General features: G+C 42.4%; 1 long non-coding RNA gene across 1 annotated transcript; it reads right to left on the reverse strand.

Annotated features, from left to right (window-relative positions):
• Window positions 1-1,257: 1,257 nt before the first annotated feature.
• LOC118374472 (uncharacterized) lies at window positions 1,258-3,403 on the reverse strand. The gene is made up of 3 exons (XR_004823613.2): window positions 3,171-3,403; window positions 2,760-2,851; window positions 1,258-2,371 (listed from the first exon to the last, which is right to left on the reverse strand). It is a non-coding gene; the product is annotated as an uncharacterized LOC118374472 (long non-coding RNA).
• Window positions 3,404-8,118: the final 4,715 nt, after the last annotated feature.

Raw genomic sequence — 8,118 nt, forward strand, 5'->3', positions numbered from 1 at the left:
GTCTGTGAGTTGTGGTCTTCCTTGATACACATTTTAGGATTAGCATAGATGAAGGATTGTATTTTTCCAGTCTCGTAATATTCTTGGCGTGCTTCAAGGACCAGGTTTTTGAGCTCTGTCAAGTGCTGGTAAGCAGCAGGGATTTACATAACGTTTCTCAACATCACCTAGTTGAAATATAAAATACAAAAAAAACACAAAAATTGTTGTCACATACACCGGATAGGTTCATGTTATACAGCACCCCTGGAACAAATTAGAGTTAAGTGACCTGCTCAAGGGCACTTCAGATTTCTCACCTTGTGTATTCAAACCAGTGATGCTCTAACCGTTAGGCTAAGCGCCGGTATATTTACACTGTCATGCAGAACCACTCAATACCTCAGGTGTTAATGTGAGCTGGCTAATTCTCCTTTCAGTGAACTAGCCTATTCTAATCCTTTTAAACTTTCCTTTTGCTAAAAGTTTGATGAGGGACTTATTAAACATTTATTTGGTTTGTTTAGAAATATAAAATAAAAAGAAATTAAATCAATGCTAAACCTTACAAGTATCTCCAGATTAAAAAGGGTCATACTGATATGCAAAACATGAATCTTTATTTTTGCTATCCCAGCCCCAACACCAGTCACATGTTTATCAGCTATTTATACAGCACCAACCACGTGCTGAACACTTTGCCAATGTGTTGCCAGTGCTGCTCTAGAAATATCTTCTGAACCCAATGTGTTGCCATGGGGGTTCAGTGCTGCTCTAGAAATATCTTCCTTTTATTACAGGATCAAGTGAGTTTAATCCATGAGTCCTTTTCCCCCCTACAGCAGCTGACTAATCTTCAGATGAAAGAACAGGATCCGTATCAGTAACACTGAAGTGTTAACAGACACCACAAACAATAATTATACGCTTAGCTTAAAGTCAACTTTCCATTCCTGGTTTATGAGGCTGTAGAAACTCACTAAGCACTTGTTTTGGAGGCTGAGAAAGGAGTTAATTCTCACCGAGCAGGTCATCAGGCTAATTCGTTACACACTCTCTCTCTCTCACACACACACACACACACACACACACACACACACAGTTTTCATATACTTGGAAACAAACTAACCTCAAAGTTTAGAGATGTCATGGCAAGCAATGCATATTACACCATCACAAGCAGTAGGTAAAACTACATTCAGTTTTCCCTCTCTTACAGTCTGAACTTTTGAGAGGAATACGTCTCTGGCGGTTCTGAAAAAAGCCTTACTGTAACGTTTGTCGTCGGAAGGAGACCAAGGTGCAGAGTGGTAAGTGTTCATGATTCTTTATTTACTCAGAACACCAAACAAAATAACCACGAACGTCACGTTCTGCAGGCTTCACAGAGCTAACAACAAAAACAAGATCGGAAAAGGAAAATGACAACTTCTACGTGATCCCCAATCAGAGACAACGATAAACAGCTGCCTCTGATTGGGAACCACACTCGGCAAAAAAAACTAAGAAATAGAAAACATAGAAATAAAGAAACTAGAATGCCGACCCTAGTCACACCCTGGCCTAACCAAATTAGAGAATAAAAGCCTCTCTATGGCCAGGGCGTGACACTTACACTACCAACAGTCATTTACAGTCAACTATTGAGATGCTATGTACTATGTTGGCTTCAGAGTTCCATAGGCCCCTCAGAATTCCATAGGCCCCTCAGAGTTCCATAGGCCCCTCAGAATCTACAGTAAGTTAGATTTCCAGGGTGGATGGAGGGAAGGAAGGGGAGTAACTACAGTACATTCCGAACCTAAAGAAGTTAAAACACTTCAGAGATGTGGATGAAAAGCAATCCCCTTCCCCTCTCCTCTTTTTGGCTTGAAGTATGTTTTTGATATTTACAGTATATCACAGCTTTACACAGAGTTCAGTAACAGGAAGCATCCTTCCAGGAAACACTTGAGACACATATTGCTGTATTTAAAAACCAATATGGTGTCTCAACTACACTGAACAAAAATATAAACACAACATACAACAATTTAAACGGTTTTACAGTTCATATAAGCAAATCGAACCATTTAAATAAATGTACGGGACCCTAATCTATAGATTTCACATGACTGGGCAGGGGTGCAGCCATGGGTGGGCCTGGGAGGGCATAAGTCCACCAACTTGGGAGCCAAGCCCAGCCAATCGGAATGAGTTTAGCCCCACAAAAGGGCTTTCTTACAGACAGAAATACTCAGTTTCATCAGCTGTCTGGTTGACTGGTCTCAGACGATCCCGCAGGTGAAGAAGCCGGATGTGGAGGTCCTGGGTTGGCATGGTAACACTTGGTCTGCAGTTGTGAGGCCAGTTGGACGTACTACCAAATTCTCTAAAACTACGTTGGAGGCAGCTTATGGTAGAGAAATTAACATTTAATTATCTGGCAACATCTCTGGTGGACATTCCTGCAGTTAGCAGGCCAATTGCATGCTCCCTCAAAACTTGAGACAATTGTGGCATTGTGTTGTGTGACAAAACTGCACATTTTAGAGTGGCCTTTTATTGTCCCCAGCACAAGGTGCAACTGTGTAATGATCATGCTGTTTGATCAGATTCTTAATATGCCACACATGTCAGGTGGGTGGATTATCCTGGCAAAGGAGAAATGCTCACTAACAGGGATGTCAACGGATATAATAATAAGCTTTTGTGCGTGGGCCACGTTTCTGGGAACATGGGACCAACACTTTACATGTTGCATTATTTTGTTGAGTATAATAAAAGGTTTTTAATACCACCTTGAAGTCAGATGAGTGGGATCCTCTCTCTCCAGGAGGAAGAAGTGGTTTCCTCTCTCTGGAGCTGCTGATTGGCCAGGATCAGGCACGTCCTGTGAGGTCATGGGGACCAAATATTAAAGGAAGGAAGGAAGTGGAGCTTCATCACTTCCTGTCATTACAAAGGTCTTACGTGCGGTGACACACAGCCCATCTATCGTCGCTCTATAGAAGGAATGTCCTCTCTGTCCCAGAGCACCTTTACTGTCTAATTAAACTGTAATCTAACAATTCCTCTGTGTACAGGAGGAAGCCAGAAAGCATACATTCATTTAAAAAGTTTCCATAATAACACTCAGCAGTATCAAAATAGCCTGCAATGAAATTACAATCAATTCTGTCCACCCATAAGCTACATATAAAGGGACTTACATAAGAAGGCACGGGAACCAAATGAGAGTGTTATAGGATGCTGTGATGTGATGACCCGTCACACAGACATACCCTCGCTGTCTCCTTAACTTCAGAACCCTGTGTTTGGAACCGCACAGCGTGGGAGTGAAGCTTCAGAATTACAGAGTGAGAAGAGTGAGCAGAGTGAGCAGAGTGAGAGTGCTCCACAGCGACTGCTGTGACTTTGACCTCCGGGGAGGTCATTCATTTCAACACATCTGACCTGTCTGATGATCGCCGCAGGCCCGGGCTGTTGCGAGAACCTCTGCTCTGAAGGCCTGGAGTAAAAAATGCAATAGAGCTTTATGAACCATTCTTTAATGTGAGTTTTGGGGGACAATGTATTTTATTTGGAGTAGATTGAAGTGGAACTTTATGAAGGCATGGGTTTTACTGGATGTGTCACTTCTGATGCTGTGACTGAAATAGTATGCTGTTATCTATTAGAGTTAGAGGTGCCTCAGAGTTAGTATGGGATCAGATATTTTAACTCATTATATCATCCCCCCTGGCATCTCTGTGCTGTGTGTAACACTGTGATGCCTTCATTTTAACAATGGGAAACATTGGGTTTGCAAATCTGTTGGCCTTCCACTTAAGACTGTGTGTCTGGACATTTCCACAGTAACTACTGTAAGTCTCCATACATTTCACACATCTGTAGTAAAAGGGAACCAGGAAAGAGTGACCAGCCCAGGTTGGGGTGAGGAGAGGCACGGAAGTAACACTGTTGCATGTGGTTGTTTTAGATGTGGAATGTTTGGAGAAGCTGACTCAAAATAACTGCACATAGGGCTGTTGCAGTGACCGTATTACCACCACACTGGTGGTCACGAGTCAAGGAAGCAGTCAAATTCCACGTGACTGTTGAGTCAAGGTAAATGGTAACTGTAGGGAAAACACTAGATCACTGCTACTCGTCTTTTCGAGATGCCTACAAGGCCCTCCCCCGCCCTCCCTTCGGCAAATCTGATCATGACTCCATCTTGCTCCTCCCTTCCTAAAGACAGAAAGTCAAACAGGAAGTACCCGTGCAAAGGTCTATTCAACGCTGGTCTGACCAATCAAAATCCATGCTTCAAGATTGTTCTGATCAACCGGACTGAGATATGTTCTGGGCAGCCTTTGAGAATAACATTGACGCTTACATGGACACGGTGACTGAGTTCTTCAGGAAGTGTATAGCAGATGTTGTTCCCACTGTGACTGTTAAAAACTACCCAAACCAGAAACCGTGGATAGATGGCAGCATTCGCGCAAAACTGAAAGCGCACGATTGCATTGAACCATGGCAAGGTGACTGGGAATATGGTTGAATACAAACAGTGTAGTTATTCCCTCTGTAAGGCAATCTAACAGGAAATAAATATTATGCGGCAGGGTCTACAGACAATCACAGATTACAAAGGGAAAACCAGCAACATTGCGGACGCCGAAGTCTTGCTCCCGGACAAGCTAAACACCTTATTCGCCTGCTTTGAGGATAACACGGTGCCACCGATGCGGCCAGCTGCCAAGGACTGTGGGCTCTCCTTCTCTGTGGCCGATGTGAGTAAGACATTTAAGCGTTTTAACCCTTGAAAGGCTGCAGGCCCAGGCAGCATCCCTAGCAGCGTCCTCAGAACATGCACAGACCAGCTGGATGGAGTGTTTACGGACATATTCAATATCTCCCTGTCCCAGTCTGCTGTCCACACTTGCTTCAAGATGTCCACCATTGTTCCTGTACACAAGAAAGCAAAGGTAACTGAACTAAATGACTATTGCCCCATAGCACTCACTTCTGTCACTTCAATTTGCTTACCGCCCCAACAAATCCACAGACGATGCAATCACCATTGCACTGCACACTGCCCTATCCCATCTGGACAAGAGGAATACCTACGTCAGAATGTGGTTCATTGTCTACAACTCAGCCTTTAACACCATAGCACCCTCCAAGTTCATCATTAATCTTGGGGCCCTGGGTCTGAACCCCGCCCTGTGCAATTGGGTCCTGGACTATCTGATGGATTGCCCCCAGGTGGTGAAGGTAGGAAACAACACCCCCACTTCACTGATCCTCAACACAGGGGCCCCACAAGGGTGCGTGCTCAGCCCCCTCCTGTTCACCCACGACTGCGTGACCACGCACGCCTTCGACTCAATCATCAGGTTTGCAGACGACGCAACAGTAGTAGGCCAGATTACCAACAATGGTGAGACAGCCTACAGGGAGAAGGTGAGAGCCCTGGCAGAGTGGGACCAGGAAAATAACCTCTCTCTCAACGTCAACAAAACAAAAGGAGCTGATCGTGGACTTCAGGAAACAGCAGAGGGAGCATGCCCCTATTCACATTTAGAGCCTAACTGGCATACATAAGCAGTGTGTGAGTTTCAAGTTTGGGGAAGATCATTTTCACCATAAGAATTCACCTTTATAATAAAAGCATTACATGCTAAATCACATTTTCGGTCACTTTTGATAATGGTGTTTTCTATTAATGGAAGCCTACAGCCATTTGTCATAGCCATATCAGGACCTAACAAGAACAACTCAGAGTTTGCTATTCTGTTCTTCTGAAATAGACTAGATTTTCTTCCTATCGTTCTTCTTTAGACCTATCTAAAATAAATAATGGATTTATTGTGAAGGTGTAGGCTATATTACATGGATTTATTGTGAAGGTGTAGGCTATATTACATGGATTTATTGTGAAGGTGTAGGCTATATTACATGGATTTATTGTGAAGGTGTAGGCTACATTACATGGATGTATTGTGAAGGTGTAGGCTACATTACATGGATTTATTGTGAAGGTGTAGGCTACATTACATGGATTTATTGTGAAGGTGTAGGCTATATTACATGGATTTATTGTGAAGGTGTAGGCTATATTACATGGATTTATTGTGAAGGTGTAGGCTACATTACATGGATTTATTGTGAAGGTGTAGGCTATATTACATGGATTTATTGTGAAGGTGTAGGCTATATTACATGGATTTATTGTGAAGGTGTAGGCTATATTACATGGATTTATTGTGAAGGTGTAGGCTATATTACATGGATTTATTGTTAAGGTGTAGGCTACATTACATGGATTTATTGTGAAGGTGTAGGCTATATTACATGGATTTATTGTGAAGGTGTAGGCTATATTACATGGATTTATTGTGAAGGTGTAGGCTATATTACATGGATTTATTGTTAAGGTGTAGGCTACATTACATGGATTTATTGTGAAGGTGTAGGCTATATTACATGGATTTATTGTGAAGGTGTAGGCTATATTTACTTTTTAAAATGCAGATGTTCCAAAGGTCTGCATCATTGGCTTGTAGGAGTCCAGGAGATGCTAAATGTGTTTATGTTAATTCACAGTCAATTTCCAAGAGACCGACAGTTATTTGCTTGACAATCACTGGCTAATGAAATGTTGTGACTGCCACAGCCCTAACTGCACACAACTGTTGTCATTTGAAGTGATATGCACAGTTACGAAATCCTCTTATAGTTAATCCATGTTGCTATTCTAATGAATAAGTTATTTTAACTGAATAAGAAATCATGGCTTGCTGAAAGCTTACTGGCTTGTTAGTTAATTTTAATGGTACCTCCTATCTTACAGTAATACATTTTAATCATACTCTTTAATCCATCTCAGTGCATAGTGCAGCAACAGGAACAGACAGCGAATGCCAAAAGATCACTGAGCATACACCAATCCCCTCTTCCTTCACTGTAGAGGAAGGGTTGTACAGTAGCATGGAACGGAACAATACAGTACAGCGCTACTGTAGGTTCGGCCCTAATTTATGTGCTTCCTGTCACCTGGTCCAGACACATGAGGAAAGCACAAAGGACAGTGACCAAGGACTACTCAGCCCTTCCGCCTCTGAGGGGACAAATGTATCTCTTTGTTACGGTATCCAGAGGACTGTCTATTGTGATAGAACAATGCCACAGTTCCATGTTTGGTCTCTATCTGAAACTTGCTCACTGGGGATAGCTCTGATCCTGACTATATGGATGTAGGATATCTGTGGTTACTTGTATCTGTACAAGATCAACTCTGAATTAATTTATACAAAGGGCTTTTATTGTCTTCTCAGGAAATCTGTCATATTTACAGTGGTCTCATCCCCCACACACCCCTGTGACACCCTTTGGAGAATGAGCCTGGGAGTGTTTAGGTTCCTGTAAACTTGGTATCGTTTGATTGGTCAATGGTGGTTGGTTTAGGGTTGGAAGGTTACACCTTCAGATGTTATAAATAGAAGGAAATTATTTTGTTATCTAGCTTATCCTCAATCCAGTCCATGGAGGAAGGTTGTATGTTATCTCTCTTATCCTGTATCTAGTCCATGGAGGAAGGTTGTATGTTATCTCTCTTATTCTGTACCTAGTCCATGGAGGAAGGTTGTATGTTATCTCTCTTATCCTGTATCTAGTCCATGGAGGAAGGTTGTATGTTATCTCTCTTATTCTGGATCTAGTCCATGGAGGGAGGTTGTATGTTATCTCTCTTATTCTGTATCTCGTCCATGGAGGAAGGTTGTATGTTATCTCTCTTATCCTGTATCTAGTCCATGGAGGAAGGTTGTATGTTATCTCTCTTATCCTGTATCTCTCTTTTCCTGAAGAAAAACCAAGATGGCGTAGCAGTAAGTCGTCCTGTCGTGTCATGTCCCTTGTATATATCGTTTCTTTTTCGTTTTTTACATATTTTTCTTCGCATATCTCTTTAAAAACCTAAGCTTCCAAATACTCTCCTGCAACCCGCCTCACCCAATGTAGCTATTTTTCCTAAAGTATTTATATTTACTTCGGAACCGGAACCCCTCAACTGAAGCTAGCCAGCTAACCACCAGCTATGCTAGCGGTCTTCAGCTAACCGGTCATCAGCTAACCTTCAGCCCGGAAAGCTCTCGCCAGTTCGAACAA

The sequence above is a fragment of the Oncorhynchus keta genome, chromosome 7 (assembly GCF_023373465.1).
Source record: "Oncorhynchus keta strain PuntledgeMale-10-30-2019 chromosome 7, Oket_V2, whole genome shotgun sequence".
In the NCBI taxonomy this organism is placed as follows: domain Eukaryota; kingdom Metazoa; phylum Chordata; class Actinopteri; order Salmoniformes; family Salmonidae; genus Oncorhynchus; species Oncorhynchus keta.